The following is a 25,558-nucleotide window of genomic DNA, read 5'->3' as shown; positions in this document are numbered from 1 at the left end:
GCATGTTTTACCATGAGTGTTGCATTGTTTCTTTGCTTTTGGCATGGTGTTCCGCCTTAACAGACATGCTTGCTGTTTCAGTAAGGAAAATGTTTTGGCACGTTTCTTTATCTTATCATGCATATAGTAATTTAATGCGAAACCAGTGACATGAGGTACCCCATTTATGTAGCCGTTTTCGGTTATGTACTTCATGGTCGGAACGTATTTGCTGTATATTTCTTTCCCCTGGAAAGCCAGTTGTTCAATTACTGTTGCCGTTACCTTTTTCAGTCTCTGAGTGTCACACGCAGTTTACAGATTTCGTAACCACAGCATAAACTTTGAAAATGTAGTTTGTTTGAAAAGTTCCTGAGAAATTCGTTTCACAGAGATTCCTAGACGTTTTGCGAATCTTTCCATCTTGAAACTTAGGGCAACAATTTGCGAGTGCAGAAACACTGGAAGATTAAGTCTCTCTCTTGATCCATCATGGACAGGGGATACCAGCTGGTCAAGTAATTATGAGCGACATTCGCCTAACAGTCGTCTACTTGAGATATTATTTTATTTTATTTTAACTACCAGTTTCGGCTTTCCACTATGCCATCTTCAGGCCCATGCATAATAAAAGAGTATACTGGTAGGGTATATCAGGGTATACTAAGCAAGCTATACAGGAAGTGACGGGTAATATATAACAACACTTAAAGCCACAAAATGTACACATAAATTTAACACCGCTAACTTGAAGAGCTAATTACATGCAGTTGCTCTCCAATGTGATTCTGATATGAAATCCGTCCGATCAGGCCATCAAGGCCAAACGGTACCGACCGGCCGCCGTGTCATCCTCAGCCCATAGGCGTCACCGGATGCGGATATGGAGGTCCATGTGGTCAGCACACCGCTCTCCCGGCCGTATGTCAGTTTCCGAGACCGGAGCCGCTACTTCTCAATCAAGTAGGTCCTCAATTGACCTCACAAGGGCTGAGAGCACCACGCTTTCCAACAGCAGACCCGGACGATGACCCATCCAACTGCTAGCCAAGCCCAACACCCATTAACTTTGGTGGTATGACGGGAACCGGTGTTACCACTGCGGCAAGGCCGTTGGCGTGATGCTGATATAGCAGAAGTAATTTCATTGGTGATATGTTGTAAAATCATCAACAGAAGAAATAATGTTTGTAATTATCACGAAATGTGCTGATTAGTTTATGTGAACTGTTACTTAGTAAAAAAAAAAAAAAAAAAACCGTCCGCAGCTTTCTAGACAAGTAGATGCCCTCAGAAACAGCGATGTGTAAAAAGAACTGGCGTGCCTGGTACCGTTTCAAGAAAAGCGTGTTTCTTACGCTAATAGCTTTTCGTGCATGAACACTTTACTTTCACTTAGTCGTGTTGTACTTTAAATTAAGTGACATGAATCAAAATGCAGAGACCACTGTTCATCTAAAGACGATGCAGGCATGATTACCCGATGCAGTCATTCTCAGTTGAGTTTTTCTTGATTTTTAGGGCTCCTGTGCCTCAATGGAATACTTGCAGGGTCGCTTTGTTACCCCTCCGACTCACTGCCTGTCCGACTGTTAAGGGGAAATCGTACGTGAAATTTGACATTTTCTGTTTTCTACTCTACAATGTACGTTAAACTTTCCTGAACATTTTGGTATATAATACATTGAAATCAGACAGTTGTGACACCTTCAAATGATATTTTGAATGTTGACGTGAGACTGTCAAATTTCGTGGCTACGCATATACTGCCACAGTTGAGCAGTCATATCTTGGGAACTACACAATCTAGAAGGCTGTGAATTGCTTTGTTTTGTGACTGCTACTACGTCTCAGAAGTTAGCATTACGAATAAACAAATCAGTCCTTTGTTTCTGATACTAGTTTTCGTTGGAAGTAGTGTGATTATCGGCTATTTTTGTAATAAGCTAACTTCTATTGCTTTTTATGCGTGCATAAAATGATTAAGTTTTAAAGTAACTTCAAGAAACACAAATTTGCGGGTAATAGATATGTGAGACCTGAACAACTGGAGGAATGGAGGTAAAATGAGCAGTTAACATTTTCCAGCGTTGGCAGAAGGAGAGAGGTGTCAGATATTTGAATTAATTATGTGATGGAGACAGCAAGGCTTTCATTGCAGTACAAAACAGTAAGCCATACGGTGTTCCTATACAAAAACTTGAGTGTGTAGGACATGTGAAGAAAAGGATGGGAACACGTCTGCGTAACCTAAAAACCAAGCTGGGTAACACAGAACTGTCTGATGGCAAGACAATAAAATGTGCTGGAAGACTAACGGACAAAGTAATTGATGAATTACAGTAGTATTATGGGAAGGCCATTAGAGATAACTGTGACAATTTAGAGAAGATCAAAAGAGCTTTCACCGAATATCAACCGATGAAAAGCTATGTCATGCTTTCTGCCCACCTCCACCAAACACTAGGTGTAAATATAGGCAAGCTGAATTTTCTGGCACCCTACATGAATTTACATATAAACATTATCTTCCTTTGGTAGGAATGGAGGCAATCAATCCTATTTACAGAGATATGACAAATCCTGAGCTACTAAAGAAATGTTTACTTCGGTAGACTCAGAATGTGAATGAATTTTCAATGATGTATGATTCCATGTGCCTAAAAATGTATTTTTTGGCCTTATGACTCTAAAGGTAGCAGTATATTATGCTGTAATAACTTTTAATGGTCGGAACTATGAATGACTTAATGTTGTGGAGAAGTTAGGGGTCAGATTTGGACAGAACACATATAAAAGACTATGGGAACTGTATGAGCTTCGTGTATGTGAAGCAGAGTAAGCTGCTCAGCAAATGACAAAAGAAGCAAGAAAGAAAAGGAGGAGGCAAGCATTGAGGTGTTGTCACACTGAAGAAGACACATACTACGGGCCAGGGCAATTATAGTGCATAAAAAACGCAGACATGTAAGTCTGTATAAGAATTTGTAAAAAAAAAGGTTTTAAACCTCAGTATCTATGAACTACATTTTTGCAATAAATGACCCGTTTTCTAAAAAAGTATTGATGGTAAAGACATGAAAATTTCACAGCCCCCAAGTGTGAGATTCAACACATATGGAACTAGAATAATTGAAATATCCTGAGTTGATCTGTTTTTATATTAATTTATTTATAAAATTCTGTCAAAAAATTGAGTGTTTGAAGAAAAGAGATAACGAGCCCAATTTTAGTAATAATTCTAATTCAGTGTGTCTATAAAGGTGCATTCAATAATTATGGAAATTTGTAAATTGGTGCACTAAAAAGTTTCCAAGATAATGGGTTACAAAATTCGATAATTTAACATTGGTGGCATAGGACATACAGTGTCCCCTTAAGACCAATTTTTCTCTGGAACGACTAGACGTATCAAGTTCAAATTTATGTCACATATTAAGGCCGATGGTCCTTTGGCGGCGTCAAATTTTTAAACTTATAAGTGAACCAAAGAAAGAGATACGGTCGTTTATGTCACATATTTTGTTATTAGGACACTCGCTCATCAAGACCTATATGGTACTTCCCATTGACCTAGAATCATGAAGTCTGGCAAGATGCAAGGTATCACAGTACAAACTTATAGAACAATTCGATAATTGTTAATTTGTAATAATATAACAAGAAAAAATATTTTTTGTCTTTTTTTTTTTTTTTTGTTCGTCCGTCTGTTTGTCTGTCCGCCAGTTAAGACAATTTTTTCTCTGAAACAGTTTGCCTTATCGCTTTCAAATTTATGTCACATACAAAGTTAGACCGTCCCTAGGCGGTATAAAAGTCTTACGCTTCTAAGTTAATGCAATAAAAAGATACAGCCGTTTATGTGATGTATTTGGATACTCGAAAACACATTCATCAAATCCCATAGGGTGCTTCCCGTTGACCTAGAATCATGAAATTTGACAAGAAGCGAGGCTTCACAGTACAAACAAAAGAAAAATTCGAAACTGTTAATTTGTAACTGTATCGCACAAAACAAAAATATTTCGTTTTTCCTTTGTTAGCCGAATTCAAACTTGAAACTGAAACATTCTCCGAAGTCTGGGAATCCTTGGGAGCGATATCTTGCCGATAACAACCAAAATCGTAAATATACTCGAGTCTCGGAATGGATAAACTGTCTATGTACATAATTAAGTTTGTACAGAACGGTCAGTGCGCGATTCTTACTCGCACTTGGCCAATTTTTCCAAAATTACCAAATATGCAGCAACCAGTGCGCAAAATCATGTTTTATTTACTCAATTTTGCAAATCGATTTCAACTGATTAACAGCCATCATTGGTGCTTTAAACCAATACGTGCCCTGAGTAGTCATACTGTCTTAAGCAGAGGTCAAACATAAAGTGACAGAATTACTACCCAGGGCACATATTGGTTGAAAGCACCGATGATGGCTGTTAATCAGTTGAAATCGATTTGCAAAAGTGAGTAAATAAAACATGATTTTGCGACTGGTTGCTTCATATTTGGTAATTTTATGGTTTACGGTCACTGCACGACTTGGGAACCACACGGAGCCCACCATTCATATTTTTTTCAAAGCTTTACATTCGAAAGGTTGCACGGTTCCTACTCGTAAGGCCACGGCATGAACGAGACAACTGATGCCCGTCGGTAACCTTTTCAATATGAAACAAGTTCTTGTGCTGTCTGTTATTGTTTTCAGTGTCATTCTCTCTGTTATAGATATTTTGATGTTTATTATTTTACGTTTAAAAATGTTCTGGGTGTCTAATGGTGATCGTGTACCACAGCGAGTGCGATGTAATTAGGGAAGATGGCAGACAGACCTCTCTTGGCGCGGCACTTCATCCCGGTGCAGGCCCACTCGCCGCTGGCGGTGCAGATGCACGCATTACAGTCCTCGCTCTTTGTCTGGCCAAAGGTGCAACCTGCAAGAGGCAAAAAGTGAGATTGTCGTGTGACTCAGAGTGCAATTTCCAGTCTGCGCTCTTAATGGCAAACAAGTTTAAACGCAGCCAAAACCTCTCAGACAAACAGAAGCTAAACGATGTCAAAGTTAGCGTAAGGAGGGCTATGCGTGAAGCGTTCAGTGAATTCGAAAGTAAAATTCTATGTACCGACTTGACAGAAAATCCTAGGAAGTTCTGGTCTTACGTTAAATCAGTAAGTGGCTCGAAACAGCATATCCAGACACTACGGGATGATGATGGCATTGAAACAGAGGATGACACGCGTAAAGCTGAAATACTAAACACCTTTTTCCAAAGCTGTTTCACAGAGGAAGATCGCACTGCAGTTCCTTCTCTAAATCCTCGCACAAACGAAAAAATGGCTGACATCGAAATAAGTGTCCAAGGAATAGAAAAGCAACTGGAATCATTCAATAGAGGAAAGTCCACTGGACCTGACGGGATACCAATTCGATTCTACACAGAGTACGCGAAAGAACTTGCCCCCCTTCTAACAGCCGTGTACCGCAAGTCTCTAGAGGAACGGAGGGTTCCAAATGATTGGAAAAGAGCACAGATAGTCCCAGTCTTCAAGAAGGGTCGTCGAGCAGATGCGCAAAACTATAGACCTATATCTCTGACGTCGATCTGTTGTACAATTTTGCTCGAGTATCATGTCGTTTTTGGAAACCCAGAATCTACTATGTAGGAATCAACATGGATTCCGGAAACAGCGATCGTGTGAGACCCAACTCGTTTTATTTGTTCATGAGACCCAGAAAATATTAGATACAGGCTCCCAGGTAGATGCTATTTTTCTTGACTTCCGGAAGGCGTTCGATACAGTTCCGCACTGTCGCCTGATAAACAAAGTAAGAGCCTACGGAATATCAGACCAGCTGTGTGGCTGGATTGAAGAGTTTTTAGCAAACAGAACACAGCATGTTGTTATCAATGGAGAGACGTCTACTGACGTTAAAGTAACCTCTGGCGTGCCACAGGGGAGTGTTATGGGACCATTGCTTTTCACAATATATATAAATGACCTGGTAGATAGTGTCGGAAGTTCCATGCGGCTTTTCGCGGATGATGCTGTAGTATACAGAGAAGTTGTAGCATTAGAAAATTGTAGCGAAATGCAGGAAGATCTGCAGCGGATAGGCACTTGGTGCAGGGAATGGCAACTGACCCTTAACATAGACAAATGTAATGTATTGCGAATACATAGAAAGAAGGATCCTTTATTGTATGATTATATGATAGCGGAACAAACACTGGTAGCAGTTACTTCTGTAAAATATCTGGGAGTATGCGTGCGGAACGATTTGAAGTGGAATGATCATATAAAATTAATTGTTGGTAAGGCGGGTACCAGGTTGAGATTCATTGGGAGAGTGCTTAGAAAATGTAGTCCATCAACAAAGGAGGTGGCTAACAAAACACTCGTTCCACCTATACTTGAGTATTGCTCATCAGTGTGGGATCCGTACCAGATCGGTTTGACGGAGGAGATAGAGAAGATCCAAAGAAGAGCGGCGCGTTTCGTCACAGGGTTATTTGGTACCCGTGATAGCGTTACGGAGATGTTTAATAAACTCAAGTGGCAGACTCTGCAAGAGAGGCGCTCTGCATCGCGGTGTAGCTTGCTCGCCAGGTTTCGAGAGGGTGCGTTTCTGGATGAGGTATCGAATATATTGCTTCCACCTACTTATACCTCCCGAGGAGATCACGAATGTAAAATTAGAGAGATTAGAGCGCGCACGGAGGCTTTCAGACAGTCGTTCTTCCCGCGAACCATACGCGACTGGAACAGGAAAGGGAGGTAATGACAGTGGCACGTAAAGTGCCCTCCACCACACACCGTTGGGTGGCTTGCGGAGTATAAATGTAGATGTAGATGTAGAATACGCAGTGACGCTGGTGTCTGTACCATCTTACTTTCTATTGCAGTCTCATGTTGTGTCCTGCTGCTTAATATCCAACCTCTCTGGACACTGAGGTCATCAAAAACGTCATTTTCACATTCTCATAGCTAATGCTAAGACTGGATTGCAACAATGCTGACTAGAACTACAGAGCTAGGTAGCTCCGTGGTTAAAACACACGACTCTGCTTTTGTTGCCCGCCTTGCTCCGTCCGTCATTGGTTGTTTTGCTGCCTCGGCAGCAGAATTCCTTAACTTCATCTACTTTGTGACAATCAGTCCTGATGTTCAGTTTCTCACTGTTCTCATTTCTGCTACTTCTCATAACTTTCGTCTTTTTTCGATTTACTCTCAATGCATATTCTGTAGATATTAGACTGCTCATTCCATTCAGCAGATTGTTTAATTCTTCTTCACTTTCACTCGGGATAGCAATGTCATTAGCGAGTCTTATCATCTAACAAATCCTCAATTTTCTGTTTCATTCTTCTGCATATTATCCTCGACAGCAACTTGGATCCACGAGCTGTTAAGCTGGTTGTTTGATAATCCATGCACTTGTCGGATCTCGCAATCTTCGAAATTGTGAGGATGATGTATTTCTCGAAGTCTGATGGTATATCGCCACTCTCATACGTTCTACACACCAACGTGAACAGACAATTTTTGCCATTGCCCCCCAATAATTTTAGAAATTCCGACAGAATGTTATCTGTCCCCTCAACGTTATTTGATCTTAAGTCTTTGAAAACTCTTTTTAAATTCTAATTTTAACGCTGGATGCCCTAACTCTTCCTAACAGTCCCTTTTTCTTCTTCTGTCACATCGTTCAAATCTTCTTTCTTGTAGAGACTTTCAGTGAACTCTTACTACCAATCCGCTCTCTCCTCTGCATTTTACAGTAGAATTCTCCTTGCACTCTTACAGCCCTTCACTGAAGGTTGATTCGACTTTTCTGTATGCTGTGTCCGTCCTTCTGCCGATCAATTCTCTTTCCATTTCTTCACATTTTTCAAGAATGCTTTTGTCTTGTTCCTAAGTGATTAGTATTTTTGTATTCCTGAATCCACCTGATCATCTTTGAAATTCCTTCTTTCGTCGAATAGCTTTAGTATTTCATCTGTTATCCATGGTTTCTTCGCACTTACCTTCCCTGAACCTACGGTTCTCTTTCCAACTACTGTGATTGCCCTGTTTAGAGATGTTCATTCCTTTTCAACTGAAATGCGTTCTGAGCTATTCATTATCGCAGTATCTATAGCCTCAGCGAACTTCGAGCGCGTCTCTTTGTTCCTTAGTACGTCTGTATCCCATTTCTTTGATCGCTGATTCTTCCTGACTAGACTCTTTAACATAACCTACTCTTGATCTGCGTCTATGTCTGCCTTCTCTGGCTCCTACTTCCAGGCCCATATCCTCTCGCAACCCTTTCTTCAGTTTGCCCCTCCCCCTCTTCAACCGCCTTCCAATTAGCCATGACTCTTAGATTTTTATATCCGTTTACGCACTGAATTATCAGTTAAATATCCTCATATATGTTTTCTACCTATTCAGCCGGCCGTGGTGGCCGAGCGGTTCTAGGCGCTAGAGTCTGGAACCGCGAGACCGCTACGGTCGCAGGTTCGAATCCTGCCTCGAGCATGGATGTGTGTGATGTCCGTAGGTTAGTTACGTTTAAGTAGTTCTAAGTTCTAGGGGACTGATGACCTTAGAAGTTAAGTCCCATAGCGCTCAGAGCCATTTGAACCATTTTCTATCTCTTCATCCTTTGCTAGCGACGACCGCAAATACACCTGAAATATTTTTCTCGGATTTGGTTTGCTGTCTGTTCCGATGAGAACGATCCTATCACTGAACTGTTCGCAGTAACTCACTCTCTGATCTACCTTCACATTCATAATGAATAACTTAAGATATGGGGCATCAGTAGGCTAACAAATCCACTGTTTTACGATTGCGATATTTGTGGCAAATTACTGTGAAACTTTAAAAGACCTAGCACTAAGCATCTGTAGGACCTAATGTGGAATGTCACATGAAAAGCAGTTGCCATTCCAAGATTCATAGGAAGAAATGTGATTCATTCGCGAAGTGGCTTACAATACGCTTGTTGGTCCGATTATTATCATTTATCAGTTTCGGACCCTTACCAAGAAGGATTAAGAGAACATATAGAAAAGATCCAACAAAGAGCAGTGCGTTTCGTCACGGTATAGTTTAATCGACTGAAGAGTTTTACAGACACGCTCAACAGTCGCCTGTGGCAGATACTACAACAAAGGCTGAGTGTATTACGCAGAAGATTACTACTGAAATTTCGAGAGCGTACTGTAACGTAGTAAATTATTACGAGTCGTCATCTTACATTGAAAGCGTAGCTTGCCGTGGAGACGGGAGGAAAGCAGATTTTGTTTCTCACGCTCGCAAAGTTGACGATTGGCTAGTGGGCTGCGCGAGCCGTGTACTTGACTAATGCCGCGCCAAATACGTTACATACACTCTCTGTGAATCTGAGGAAGTACTACTAAATATTAATCAATCTTTTTCATACCTAGTGTACCAAATTCTTAGGATAACAAAACCATACTGCTAAAATTTCAAACGAATAACTTCTATACTTTCGGAGATATAAATTTTTACCTAAAACACATAATAACCGTGATGGCATTGTGAAACTTGAGTTAGGAACTGTAATGGCTTCATATATAGTGTCAATTGAAAATATAACCGAGGGAATGGGTTCTTATAATCAAATTTTCAACAATTTCTTTAGTTTCATCACCACAGATTTCTGGCGTAATGAAAAATAATTTAGGAAATCATTATTTCATCGTGTTTCGGTCGTGTGTGTGTGTGTTTTGGAGAGACTGAGAGAGCAAATGGAGGACATACGTAAAGTGAGAATGTGATATTGTATTAAAACTATGTAAATGTATGCGTAAGAAAGTCGTTGTGTATAGAGGAAATTACGACGTTTGTCCGAGTGAGCTTGATGTTGTTAAAGGCAGCCAGAAGGGGCGCTGAGTATAAAATGTATTAGTAATTTGTTTTGTGGAAAGGTATCGTATTTTGTTTTCATCAAATTTTATTTAGTTTCGAAATTACGAAATTTCTAAAAAATGTTCAAATGTATGTGAAATCTTATGGGATTTAACTGCTAAGGTCATCAGTCCCTAAGCTTACACACTACTTAACCTAAATTATCCTAAGGACAAACACAAACACCCATGCCCGAGGGAGGACTCGAACCTCTGCCGGGACTAGCCGCATACGAAATTTCTAGCATAATTACTTGTGGTAAAGTGATTGGCTGACATTAGATATACCGCGACTATAGACGTGCTCGGGATGACCTGATTGGCTGCTTAACATACTAGCCAATAGGAGTTCAGCTTCCCGAGCGTCGGAGTAGGGCTTGGTGCTTTAGATCTATGAGTCGAGATAGTCGCTCGGAAGCCGTCTTCTGGAAAACATCTATGTTAAGTCGCGCTGATCAAATTTGTACCAACATGACGAAATTAGTGCTTTTGATCGGTTCTCGTATCGTTGACGAAAAGCGATTACAGTGTTGAATATTTTATGCAATATTTTGGGAGATATTCGCGTGTGAATATTTAAAATCGTGTATAAACTACGCTTGTCGTGGTCCGAGCAGATATCGAGACATTACGGTGAACACTTCTTTACAAAAAGCGTGCTGAACGACTGACTCTCTTAACCCGCAAGTAGTCGTCGGTCAGTGATTGTTTAGGACGTTCAAAGTATCGGGTAGGAGTAAATATCTTCGACTGCATTTAAGTGCGAACATGTTGCAGACAGTCAGTAACATTGCATAATTGATGTCGGGATATTAAGTACTGACTTGACAGCCGGTTTTCTTGTTTTAAAGAGACAATAAACCAACTAAAAGGAAATTTCTGACATTTTTTCAAACGACTCATGAAAGAATCACGAACGGTCTATAATTTAACTAACTTTGAACTACTGCCTATGGACTGGAGCTATGTGGCCTTTGCGTGATAGGTACTTAGTCGAATTTTCGTCAACGCTGCTTTTGTCGACTAAACCAGTATCTGCCATAGCAGAGTGAAGGGCCAGACAACCTCAGGTCTGTCCATGTAGGTGGACAGATTGTTTAATGGATAGTGAGAGACCGACCCGTCCTGCCGCAGTACGTTCGAAAACAATTGGGTCACATATTACTTGATCCTACGCCTCGTGAAGTAATCACGATTAGAAAATCAGACAAGAAGAGCTCATACGAAGATTTCGGCAGCCGTTCTGCCCAGGCACTATTCCCGAAGAGATAAGGGATGATGATGATGATGATGATGATGATGATGTTTGGTTTGTGGAGCGCTCAACTGTTCGGTCATCAGCGTCCGCAGAAAGTCCCAATTGTTACGCAGTCTAATTTTTTCACAGTCCTATCTAGCCACTGTCACAAACGATGATCGTGAAGAGGAAATGATGAGGACAACACAAACACCCAGTCCTCGGGCAGAGAAAATTCCGAACCCAGCCGGGAATCGAACCCAGGACCCAGTGATCGAGCGGCAGCAACGCTAGCCACTAGACCCCGAGCTGTGGACGTAGCGGTAAGGGAGAACACGATACGTGGTGTCAGAGGTGCTCTCCGTTAGCAACGCAAGGTGGCTCTTGCGGAGTGCAGAAGTACATCTGGATAATTTTGCCGCCTTATTAGCTAGTATAACTACATAATTATGTTAGAAGAAAGCAGTATTGGTTAAAAACAATCTTGGTTGCAATTTTAGTTTTTTTTTTTATTTTTCAACGACGCGTTTCGCCTTATTTAGGCATCTTCAGGTTATCTTTTCTAGACGGACGCGAGAGGCACCAAGATCTGCATAACGCGCTCCCGTTCACAGGAGCGAGCAACAGAGTAAGATGGGGGCATGCTTACTACCTGAGCCCATCTTACTCTGTTACTCGCTAGTGTTGAAACGTCTCCTTAGAAAAATTATAGATGACTGTGCTTAAACTGACACACAATATTTTTTAGCGCAACGCCATCTGACTTTCAATAATACCTACAAAAGATTGGCCCTGACTAACGTTAACCTATACCTTTCACAAATCACTTACCTCACAAAAATCTTTGTTATTCAAACTACTGCAATACAGCGAGCGCCAATACTGCCAGCTAAACAAAAGATTCTAACTACTGAAGGCACTAACTACTGATAGGTATATTCAGCAAATGAAAGATTTTGATAGAGAACAAACAACGTATTTACCTCAATAGTGTTATATATATATATATATATATATATCAGTCCATGACATCCAGTCTTACAAATTTACTGTCTCTGTCTAGATCATCCGCTCTCAAAACTCCGCCATCTCTCTCCCCACATCCACCACTGCTGGCGGCTCACCTCCAACTGCGCAACGCTACGCGCTGTTAACAGCCAACTGCCCAACACTGCAATAGCAATTATTGCAACAATGCCGACCAGCCTCAGACTGCGCACAGCACAGTAAGTGATTTTCACATAGAGCGCTACGTGGCGTTACCAATAAAAAAAACCTAAACAGCCTACTTACACTGTGAACGGGAACGCATTATTCAGATCTTGGTGCCTCTCGCATCCATCTAGAAAAGGTAACCTGAAGATGCCTAAATAAACCGAAACGCGTCGTTGAAAAATAGAAAATTAAAATTGCCACCAAGGCCGTTTTTAACCAATACTGTTAAGCACTGGTTTGCTGTATGCTACATATGGATTGGAAGAATTTCTTAGTAGAAAGCAGTACCGAGAAAAAGGCCCTGAGATTGACAGACCACTTGGCTGATCCTCTACAGGGATCAAATGAGTGCCGGACTCACCCTGGTCGGCCTGGACCAGTGCGACGAGCAGCAGGAACACCGCGCAGAAGGAGAGTGCGAACTTCATGGTGACTGGCGCTGCTGCTGCTTCTGGGCTGTCCTGCTGATGCTGACCTCTGTGCTGACCTCTGGAGGCGTCTGCCATGGCCGCCACCACTTCGTCCTATATACTGGTCCGACGCCCCTCCACTGCGTCCAGTTTATGGCCGTTGTCGCAAGTTCTGCTGTTCCAGCCAGAAGATACAGCATTGTGTAGCAAAGTAATCTCCGTCTAACTGTCTTTACCGCTGTCGGGCTCATCTTTACATCTTTGACCGCGTAATGGAAGACGTTTAACGTTAGGTGCCGCAGTTACGGTCGAAGATGACGTGACAGACGATGAAGAAGTGGCATGTGACGGCCAAGTATGGCGGACAACGGTTTTAAGAGCTACAAAAGTTCTTTGTGAGTGGACAGGTGGAATGTGGAAGTTGCAACAAGGACGGTACAAGGGCTGGCCGTTAACCATATGAGGCAAGGCGATTCCAGCTTGCTTTAATAAGTGAATGATATAGTGGCCCTTGACAGTAGAGGGATTGAAACGTCGATTGTGTTAGCAGAAACGGAAGAGGAATATGACGCAGCTTAACAACCTAGAAAATTTTTGCCTTCTGTCTGTTTATTCCTTCCGATTAAGCTCTATACATTGAGAACGCAATTATGGTGTGGCATTAACTGTCCGAAGTAACCTATCTGGGGTTGGTTGGCTCCCTGGTGCCACTCTTTCTATTTGACGCCGCGTTGGCGAATGGCGTGTTTTCATTGAGGTGAAATGATTAGACTAACACAGACACCCAGTGCCCGAGTGAAGAAATCCTTCGACCCACTCGGGGTCGAACCCTGGACGCCGCGGTCTAGAGACTGCTGGGCTAACCACTAGATCACGAACTGCGAACGAATACACTTACTCGACTGCACTTATTGCTCCCTTTTCTGTGTAGTCCATTATCTTAAGTACTGAACCTGTTCTTGCTGCGTGGACACAATAGAGGGTGTCCCAGAAGGACTGTTGAAAAAGCATGGATACAACAGGAACTCTCATTCGAAACAAAAAATTTCATACTAACTTATGCTCTATTCTGTATGGTTTACCACACAGGACACTTTTGATTCACATTTGTTTTCCGAATAATGGCACGCACGTATCTACGTTACAAACTCGATCTCTCTACCGTTTTATTATAGCCCAACCTACCTCGTTACTTTCATCCTTTTTTTGTTCTCGATGTCTTACTACCATAGGAATAGGAGTGGAGCCCTGTGGGACTCACTTTGTGATTTTTTTTTTTCTCCCAAGTCACTAAAATTTCTTACCTTTCACTTTAAAAGGGAGGCTTGTCATATGCTGACTATGGCACCACCTCCCAAGCGTGACATGCACTGCGGAAAGAAAAGTAATGCCCCTGGAATTAAATATCTCTAGATTTTGATCCGATTACGGCATACACCACCCGGGATATGGTAGTTGCACTGTTACTGGTTCCAACGTCAGCCGTCAACAGAGAGCATTGTGATACAGATACAAGAGCGCCATCTATGTGTACCGTTTAACAGGGAATGCTCACCGTGAGAAGGTTCAGTGTGGTGCAAACGCGTGAAACAAGCAGGTAAACATGCCGCGGAAGAACAGAATTGAATTGATCATATATTTAAACTTTTTAACGACCTTCATGAAAAAATTTCATTCACTATTGAACTCGAAAACGAAAACCGCCAATTACATTATTTAGACTTGACGCTTACAATAGAAGACAATAACATCACTTACAATATTTTTCGAAAAGAAGCGTTACTGACCAAATCGAGCCTGCTTCCTCTTTTCATCCACAGTCTCAAAAAATGGCCTTTCTTCACTCTGCCGTCCACCGAGCCACCTCTATACCACTTTCAACAGAAAAGTTTAATGAGGAGATTAATTTACTTAAAACCATAGAAGTCAATAATGAATATACGCCTAACATAGTGGACGATATCCTAAAAAAGAAAACTGCAAGAACTACCACGCTCAACACCTCATGCACTGAAATTAACCAAAAAAAAAAAAACGTTTTTCTATTCCTTTCATAGGACCCATTTCGTATCAGATTCAGCACACGCTTCGCAACAAATACAACTGCAAAGTTGCCTTCTCTACTAATAATAATCTGAAGAGAAACTTCATTCATAATTTTAAATCCATTCGCTCCCCTACAGAAAGTTCTGGAGTTATAAGATCATCTGCGATACCTGCTCCTCCCATTATATAGGGCAAACTGGACGTGGTTTCACCATCAGATATAAAGAACATCTTTTGAGAAAGAACGGCACCAGTCTCCTAAATTCATCCTTTGCCGATCGTCTCTTAATTACTGGACACGTGCCTAAAGCCATAGGCGATAACAATATTCTGCATACCGAAAAGAAGGGGCGTAGGTTAGATAATTTAGAGGAATTGGAGATTTTCAAACATCTCTCTCGTCATGATGGCCTCATTCTCAACTAACAGCTGCAGCTGCGAAATAAAAACTTTTTCGACTGTATAAAGCCACTGCTTGATCTTTGATTCAGATTTCCTCATGCAATTTACCGAAATGTTGTTTTCCTGTTACATCTTTGCTGTTTTGTTGTATGTCAAAACTGACGTTTTTTTACGGTACAAAATGTATCTCTGTTTAAAACAGGAAAATATGTAACTTCATCCTATTATTATTAGTGCTTATTTGTTGTATGTCATAACTGACGTTTGTTTACGTTACAAAATGTACGAGGGCTATCCACAAAGTACATTACGTTTTGGAATTAAAAATAAATAAAATATTGGAATTTTTTTTAATTATATACAGATGAAAGCCACACTTAAATACTACTTTTCTACATAGTTGCCATTTAAATTAAGGCACTTATCGTAGCGATGGACGAGCTTGGAAATTCCTTCGTCGTAAAGTTCGGCCGCCTGCGCCTTCAACCACGTGTGTTACCTCTTCTCGAAGCTGTGCGTCGTCATCAAAACGCTGCATAGCCAACCACTTCTTCATTGCTGGGAATAAGTGAAAGTCGCTCGGTGCCAGGTCGGGACTGTACGGCGGATGAGGAAACAACTCCCACTTAAAAGATTCGAGAACTTCACGAGTGGCATTTCCCGTGTGGGCCCGGGCGTTGTCGTGAATCAGCAAGATCTTTGAGCCCAACTTTCCCCTGCGCTTGTTTTGTATTGCTCTTCTGAGGTTGTGCAGAGTTTACCAATATCTTCGAGAGTTTATTGTAGTGCCTCTTTCCAGGAAATCCACAAAAATCACACCTTTTCTGTCCCAAAAGAGCTAACCACGTGGTTGAAGGCGCAGGCGGCCGAATTTTACGACGAAGGAATTTCCAAGCTCGTCCATCGCTAGGGATAAGTGCCTTAATTTAAATGGCAACTATGTAGAAAAGTAGTATTTAAGTGTGGCTTTCATCTGTATATAATTACAAAAATTTCCAATACTTTATTTATTTTTAATTCCGAAACGTAATGTTCTTTGTGGATAGCCCTCGTATCTCTGTTTAAAGCAGATAAATATGTAACTTCATCCTATTATTATTAGTGCTTACGTTATGCCTGAATCAGCTGCATCACAATTTCATGTGTCTAATTTTGAATGTACAGTAGCCTAGTTGTTTCTGCGGCTACAAGATGGCGCTCGTAGCAACACCATGTTTACTTGCCCACATTTTCTAACGTGGGCACCTCAGTCTTGTTGCAACCCTTGTTCATTCAAGTACGAGCAGCCCTTAGCGGCTCGCCATCTTATTTACAACTATTCATGACGTCGCCTTTCCGGCTTAGATCTTTTTTAAAATGTGACTTGTAAGTGCTGCATCTCTTTCCAGTCAGCACAAACTTTAATTTTATTAATGTATTATATACCTAATATGTTTTAGAACAGTTAGTCTAATTCTGAAGACGACGTATTATATCTCTTAAAAAAGTAATGTAACTATTTATTTAGAGGAAACACTCTCCTAGTAAATATGTTTGTCCTTTGATTTATCGTGATCTGTTACTGATTTTTAGTGGAGTTTTTTTTAGCTTTCAAAAAAAATACGAAAGAGATATAATAAGCAAAATAATGAATTTCGTAGGTTGCCAATTACGTATTATATCTGGTTTTATCGAGCGCCAGGCTCCCTACAAATTACTGTAAATGCAATAGCGTAGTATTACTCAGCTCCAGTTCACTGTCATAGAAAATAGACAAGTTTTAATAAAATTGTTTCACTGGATTACTTAAATTAATCTCACTGAATATTTTTACATAATTTCTTCCGCTCCGGCTATCAGACATTGTGCTGTGAAAATATATTTTTAAATGTACCGCGTAATGGCGGCTAATTGTTAACAATCAGAGATCACTGGTACTCGCTCCGCAGCAGCTGGAAACATGCTAAATAATTTTCATTAAATTTTCTTTTCATAAGATAAATGTGGCGTAGGTTCTTGAAATAACACACGGAGATCACTTTATACTAATATATTCTTACAAGGACACAGTTTACACCATTAAATATTTGCAATTACGTTACGACAGAAACAAATGCAAGCGCAGCACAATAGCTTGCGTACGTTATTCCAGCTAACACCAGAACGAACAGAACAAAACAGACTAGACAGAAGAATGAACATTGCATTGTGTTTTATACTCTTACAGAGATGATAATACTTCTTGTAATTACTTACACATTATAATCTGATACACTAAAAATAATGTCTTTTCTGCATCTATCGCTCTATATTGCATATTTTTACAGTTATTGTTATTCCCTTTCGCAGATAAATCGATGTTTGCAGTTCATTTTCGGTCACATACAGTCATTTTTTATTTATGTTTCACCTCGATAAGGGTGAATATTGCAAAAGGGACACTACAGACGCTCATAGTAACGTCGAAACCTGGTCAGTTTTGACTTAATATTTGTGACCGATGGTTTATTTGTTCTAATATTACACATGTGCTTCCTACTGCCAACTGAACAAGTCTGAAACAGGTGAAACTGTGGCCTTCCGAGTAGCGGGCTGGTCCTTTCGGAGAACTGACACACGAGTTGGACGTGCTGCGTGAGTTGTGCAATGATGCTGGAATCAGTCACCAGGTGGACATGTCACATCCATAGACGAGGTTCTGGATGTCCACGCAGCATAGACGCCCGCCAGGATCGTCCTATTGTAAGGGCAGCAGTGGCAGATCGTACAGCTACCACAGCTCAGATAAGAAGGCCTGTGAGCCCGGAAGTGTCAACACGAACTGCTGCGAGTAGCGTATTAGTACTGTGACTATGAGCACGCACACCTCTTGCCCGTCTTCGGCTGAGGCCACAGCACCGGCGTGCCCTGCTCGAACTGTGCCGTCACAGGATCGCTTGGAAGATGGAATGACTCGCCGCGATCTTCAGCAATGAAAGCACGCAAGTGATAGTCGTTTGCGTGTACGCGTAGATCTGATGAGCACTGTCTCGTAGACTGCATTCGTTCAAGACAATCTGGTCCTAATACAGGCTTTATGATCTGGGATGCAATAAGCTACAACTTTCGTTCATCTTTGATGTTTCAGCAGGGGACGCTAAACAGCGCTCATACGTGCAGAAAGTTGTTAGACTCGTTCTTATGCCTTTGGTGCAACATGAAAGAGATGTCAGTACAACGTAAAACCAGCGAAAGTTGAAAACTTCACTTTTTGTTTTATTTTCTTCGTTTACTCGATGCCAAGTTTTATGCCGGTACCCATTTTCAGGTCATCGTAAAAGATAGTCAGAATGATATTTCCGAAAATGCAAAATCATACCAAAAATGTATATGTGCTATTAAGTGCAAACGAAGAGTTACGGCGCATGCAGATAACTCTATATGCGCTATAACTGTTCGTTGGCACTTCAGAATGTGTATAAGATTTCGACACGGATTTTGAATTTTCGGAAATACCATTTTGACTATGTGTTACGATGATTTGTTAGTGGGCCCCCTTCCGAAGCTAGTCATCGAGTAAATAAAAAAAGTTAAATTTGTAACTTTGGACTGTTTCCAGTTTTACTGATTAACAGAAGTTGCTGACCTACAATGATTCCAGCAAGCTAGTAGTTTGTAAAAAAGGAAGCGAATGTTTTGTTCCGACAGGATAGTGCTGGCCCCCAAGGTACCCATAAAACTCAACGTGTCCTGCAACACGTGCAGCAACTTCCCTGGCTGTAACGATCTCCAGTTAAGCAAGTTTGGATATGATGAGACGAGAAGTGCGACTCGTCAACCAACAACTCTTACGCAACTACATGTACAGTGGCCCGCCCGGTTGGCCGTGCGGTCTAATGCACGGCTTTCCTGGCGGGAAGGAGCGCCAGTCCTCGGCACGAATCCGCCCGGCGGATTTGTGTCGAGAATCGGTGAGCCGACCAGTCTGTGGATGGTTTTTAGGCGGTTTTCTATTTGCCTCGGCAAATGCGGGCTGGTTCCCCTTATTCCGCCTCAGCTACACTATGTCGGTGATTGCTGCGCAAACAATTTCTCCACATACGCGTACACCACCATTACTCTACCATGCAAACGTTACACTCGTCTGGTGTGAGACGTTCCCTGCTGGGTCCACCTGGGGCCGAACCGCACAGTAACCCTGGGTTTGGTGTGGGGCGGCGTAGGGGTGAAGTGGACTGCGGTAGCCGTCGTGGGGCTGCGGACCACTGCGGCTGCGGTGGAGACGGGGCCTCTCCGTCGTTTCTAGGTCCCCGGTTAACGTAACATGACATGTACAGTTCGAGCAGGAGTGGCATAACGTATCCCACGACAGGTCCTCCATCTGTACGATCGACTGGATGCTGGAGTCAGCGCCTACATTGCCGCCCTGAACGCTACACCAAGTACTAATTTGGGTGTTTTGGCGAGGGTCGATACCCGGTACTACAGAACCGCTTGTACTGTTGGCCTTTAAATGTAATCAGTTCAAGTACTCCATATGCACTGTTGCAACAACTAATCTTCTGAATTGGAAAACCTTCCGGCAGTATAACAGCAGCTGAGAGTGCTGCTTTACGTTCACTTAGAGTTGATCGAGATAATAATCCGCAGGCGGCCAAGGACAATGTCACAGTTGTGATGAACTTGGGAAAGCTGGATTACTTTCAGAAGATGCAGTGTTTACTGTCTGATTCAATGTATCGCAGGATCGGTGCTGACTCCACAAAAAGAGAGGAAGACTAACAGCCCTATGAAGAAAAGGACCTTGTTGCAGAACATCAAGAACCTTAATTCTTAATGAACTGTTATTGTTATATGGCCTTCAGAAGGACCACTAGAAAGTGATTGCTCTTACGCTGATTGTAACGTTGGTGCTCCGACGTATCTTGTAGCAAAACACCTTGCTACTTTGTTGAGCGTACTATTAAGTCGATGTGAGCATTACAGTAAGAGCTCGGCGGATTTCTTAAGTCAATAAGAGGAAACGCAGTTGAATGACTGATATTGTAGTAAGTTTTGATATGGTCCCTGTCTTCACTAGTGTTCCTCTGTCTGATTCCTTACGGTTGATTAAGGATAGGATTGGATTGTTTGGGGGAAGAGACCGAACAGCGAGGTCATCGGTCTCATCGGATTAGGGAAGGACGGGGAAGGAAGTCCGCCGTGCCCTTTCAAAGGAGCCACCCCGGAATTTTCCTGGAGCGATTTAGGGAAATCACGGAAAACCTAAATCAGGATGGCCGACGCGGGATCGAACCGTCGTCCACCCGACTGCGACTCCAGTGTGCTAACCACTGCGCCACCTCGCTACGATTGGTGTTGAATTAACCAAGCTATTTCGGCATGCGTCGGCTTCCACTGACTTTTAATTCAATGACCAATGCTATGAGCAGACAGATGGAGCTGTGATAGGAAGCCCGTTGTCACCCATTATTGCCAATTAGTTTGTGAAAGACTTCCAAGAACGTGGAGTTGGCGGCTGTGAAACCTGTTTGTTTTTCAGACTTGTAGACGATATGAACTATTGTTTGGCCTCATGGCTTTGAGGGCACTTGAATCCACCTCACCTGAATATTTATTTCACGATGGAGTTAGAAAAGGCTGGCTGCCTTCCCTTCCTTGATGTGTTGGTCAAGAGGAAGTCTGATGGTACAATGTGGCATGCTGTTTATAGGAAACCTACTCACACTGACTTACCATCTACAAGCTGATAGTTGTCACCATCCGGCTCAGCGTGAAGGAGTTCTTCGTACCTTCGTTCACAGGACCCATGCCGTTGAAGACCTTGAGAGTTTGACAACCATGTTAGCCCATGGTCATCTTCGGTCAGAACGGTTATAGTGAAAGACAGATCAGATGTTGTCAGCGCTATGTACCAACTGTGCACCAAATGAGTGATGATAATATCGAGGTGTCACCAAAGTCTACTGGCCTTTCTACTTTACGCAGGTAGCATTCCCAACAGGACCATCTAAGGTGAAGGTCTTTTTAGGTTCTGTAAACTACGGTCTTGGTTTGCGTATGGCAGGTGGCAACCAGAAACTTTCCCATTGTGGCGTTTCGTATATTGGTCAGATTATCTAGACCGTGGGATACCAGTGTACTGAGCATAAGCGTCACACACGTCTAAAACAGCCGTGTAAATCTGCTATTGCAGAAAACTATCTTGGCAGCGGTCATTCTAAGGAATATAACAACACGGAGGTTGTGGCAAGCACTTCTAGCTGTTGGGGTAGTGTTATTAAGGAAGCAGTTGAAATTAAATTAACAAGTAGCCCGATAAATAGAGACGGAGGTTTTTGTTCAAATTATGTGTGGAATCCTGCTCCCTTCCTTGTCAAAATACAGAGGGACAGAGTTAAGGCTACCTCACCCATTGGTTATTAATGTTCACTGTCGATAACTTCTGACGTCGGTCTTCTTTAGTTGTGTGATGGCGCTAGTGTTTAGTGTTTAAAAAAAAAAAAATGGTTCAAATGGCTCTGAGCACTATGGGACTTAACTACTGTGGTCATCAGTCCCCTAGAACTTAGAACTACTTAAACCTAACTAACCTAAGGACATCACACACATCCATGCCCGAGGCAGGATTCGAACCTGCGACCGTAGCAGTCGCGCGGTTCCGGACTGCGCGCCTAGAACCGCTAGACCACCGCGGCCGCCGTTTAGTGTGTGTGTGTGTGTGTGTGTGTGTGTGTGTGGGTGTGTGTGGGTGGGTGGGTGTTAACTTTCCTGAATTGCTCTGCAAACCGAAGTTTTAAAGCCCTTACTAGCTACAATTTTGCCTTGAAAATTACAGAGCGTGCACCTCGAGAAATATCGCCGGTTGTCGACGACGTCACCTGGCTGCATCCCCGTATTATCTGAACATTGTTTGAATTGTTCGGCAAAACGTTTTGCTCTCTGTTTGTTAAATATGATTCGAACCCATTGTGTGTAAGGCTAGGAGTTCCATAAATAGCAATGTACCCTAAATGTGTTCCATCTCAGAAACCATTCAGAATAGGGCGTATGTCCATTCCTTCGAATGAGCGTTCCTATCATATCTCTGACCATTTTTCCTTTGAATATTGCTTATGGTTCAAATGGCTCTGAGCACTATGCGACTTCTGAGGTCATCAGTCGCCTACAACTTAGAACTAATTAAACCTAACTAACCTAAGGACATCACACACATCCATGCCCGAGGCAGGATTAGAACCTGCGACCGTAGCGGTCGCTCGGCTCCAGACTGAAGCGCCTAGAACCGCACGGCCGGCGAATATTGCTTATGATTGTATCTAAACTGTAGTCAGTGTATTTTTAAATTGTTTGGGACACTGCCTACCCTCGGATTTATCCTATCATATTTATTAACTTCTCTCAACAAATCAAACTTCCAGCAGGCTGAGAGTCTACTGAACCTTACTTATACACAGCAAAATTTTAGCATGACCGATCGACACTGTCACCACATTCGAATTTTGCGACGCTCCATGACATTAGGGTACTACGACGCACCAGATCAATGCCCAGCATTAGCGAGATGGTGTTAGCTGACTGCTGTGACAACACACCGCGAGCCGTATGTCTTCTGTACGCATAAGAATTACGTGGAATGTTATTACAGTTTCCTGAAAAGGATATCTGCTCAGGATATTGGGCTGCTTACGAGTAAGTGCATTTCTAAAGAAGCAAGTATCGAAATATAAAAACGAGTACAGCGGCTGTTGAAAAGAAGAGAGGAGAATGGCTTTTCTCGCAACTGGAGACTATCACACAGCTCGTAATTTCTCCACACGTGGCCTGTCTCTCGGTCACATAATTTCAGCATAACAGAGAATAATGACGCGGATCGTTCTGAAGGGACCATAACGTTTTACGTGCAGTAAAAGCCGCCAAAACAGCGGCGGTGAATTGTTAATGTGAAACTCCTGACATTATGAAGCACGTATTACGAGTTATGCAGCAGAATGTCGCATATTGAAAGTTTCAGTACATTCAAGCAGGAATATCGCATCCAACACTTGGCAGTGTCAATCGTGAGATTCTTTTTTAAGGTGATAAATGCCTCCGAGATTACCGAGCTCACAGGAGTAGGACAAAACAGAATTTTGTCTCTAGTTTCTCAGGCACCCCAGTTTGCTGCCTACAGTGCTGGAGGAATTCCAGCTGTAAGATGTGATGGAACGACTGGGAGTGTAATGGACGAAGAGATTCTTTATTCAGAATGGCGGAACCTCTGTTTGTTGTATCACTTATACGACGTTCCACCCCAACCACACGTCAGATGGAAATTATTGCGCTCGAAATATGATTTCGACGGATATTTCGCCTCCAAATCCCCCCTAGATAGAAAATCGTTCTGTAACGATACGAGCAGCGATACGTGGCCTTGCGAACCGATAGCGTTCCATGTATTCTGTATGAGTTCCAGAACAGGTGAAGGTATCAACATGAGCCCTCTATTTGCTTCTAACAAGGGAATGGTCCAATTAGACGTTTCCAAACTTATCCTTAAAGTTTTTGCACAGGACGAATACATCGAAAGATATACAATGTCAAAATGTTAGCTGCTAAGGCGCACTGTAAGTATCCATTTAAAAAACGTTGAAATTACTCATACTGGCACACGAAGAATTACAACTGCTGTTTGTACAGCCCTTCCTGCCTAGCGCGTTAGTTGGCGAATAAGCGGGCGCAGCCGTGTGACAAGTCCAAAGTGCTCACTCACGAATTTTAAGCACCTAAACCACACCAAAAATGTCTCAAATCATTGCCTGCCAATTTTATGAAAGATGCTTTAGACTACTGAAAAATTTTTCCGGGTGGAATGCGAATTATAAAAATAGTCTTTCTTCGTCCTCATAAAAACGGAGGTGTCGTTGTGTCCAGACAAGGAGTTCAACGAAAGGGATGAATTATTTTCTGCATATGGTAAGAAGACGTTTCGGATGTAACATTGAAAATTATTCTTTCCCATTTTTCCAATCTTTTTCTACGTCGATTGCAGCATTAAGCAAACATGACTTTTTTGTTTCATTTTTCGTTCCAGTTTACCTCAATGTTCCTGAAGACAAATATAAAGCTGAGGAAACAGTAATCCACTGATACTTATGACTGGCATTGTTGTATACGAATGTATCACAGTATTCATCGACTGCACGAACGGCTGTCTTTTCTTCGCGCGAAATGATAAAGTTTGGTTTGCACGGAACCTAACTGACTGGTTTCATACGCAGCGTTTTAGGGGATAACAAGAAGCTTCACTTTCACAAGAGATACGAATATCTCTATAGTGTCGCCTATTAATGAAATATGCTCTACACGTAATTTTGCGACGTCTTTTTACGCATTTATTTTATTTATTTACACGTCAAGTTCCGTAGGACCAAATTGAAGAGCAAATCTCCAAGGCCTTGGACGTGTCAGTACATGAAATTACAACATAAAAGTAATAACAGATAAAAGTAAAATGTTTATGAAACCGAGAAAAGAAAAACCATAAGTTTAAGTAAACGTAACCAACAATACAACAAGAATCAGCTTAATTTTTCAAGGAAATCCTCGACAAAATAGGAGTGACCCATGAGGAAACTCTTTGTTTCGATTAGAAAGCTCTTGGAATACAGCTAAGATTTTTGATTTCTACTGGTAGCTTATCTAAAATGGTTGCAGCAGTATAATGCACGCCTTCTGCACAAGAGTTAAGGAAGTGCGATCTAAATGCAGGTTTGATTTCTGCCGAATATTAACTGAGTGAAACCTGCTTATTCATGGGAATAAGCTAATATTTTAACAAGAAATGACAGTAAGGCATATATATATATATTTTGAGAGGCCAATGTGAAAATACCCAGGCTCGTAGCCGCGCGGGGTAGCCGTGTGGTCTTGGGCTTCTTGTCACGGTTCGCGCGGCTTCCCCCGTCGGAGGTTCGAGTCCTCCCTCGGGCATGGGTGTGTGTGTTGTCCTTAACGTAAGTTAGTTTAACTTATATTAAATAGTGTGTAAGCCAGTGGACCGATGACCTCAGCAGTTTGGTCCCATAGTCCTTACCACAATCAGCTGATAGGCCTGAACTTTTTTATACTTACATTTTTCGTCGATCAGTTAAATATTCCTTTTGAGAAGCCTAGGTTTCTTCGCAGTTACAATACTCGTGCCTATGTCTGTCCGTCCAGCTTCTGTGTGTGGCCCTTTTAGAGACATGCATTCCCCTTCAACTGAACTGCATGTGTGGTATTCATTAGTCACATACTTTTCTCAAGTTACGGTTTAGTCGAATACTTCTCGTTGCAGACCATACTCCAGTTATCATATCACGTAAAAGCTGTTGATGTACACTGACTGATGAAGACTTCTCACAACTGAAACG

At 42.0% G+C, this 25,558-nt stretch overlaps 1 protein-coding gene across 2 annotated transcripts in view; it reads left to right on the top strand.

Moving 5' to 3' along the window:
• Nucleotides 1-25,558, top strand: part of LOC124711970 (serine protease inhibitor I/II-like) — a 187,428-nt gene that overhangs the window by 16,362 nt on the left and 145,508 nt on the right. The gene's annotated exons all lie outside the window — the stretch shown is intronic.

This window comes from Schistocerca piceifrons, chromosome 8 (genome assembly GCF_021461385.2).
Source record: "Schistocerca piceifrons isolate TAMUIC-IGC-003096 chromosome 8, iqSchPice1.1, whole genome shotgun sequence".
Taxonomy (NCBI): domain Eukaryota; kingdom Metazoa; phylum Arthropoda; class Insecta; order Orthoptera; family Acrididae; genus Schistocerca; species Schistocerca piceifrons.
This window is presented reverse-complemented; position numbering and strand designations above follow the sequence as displayed.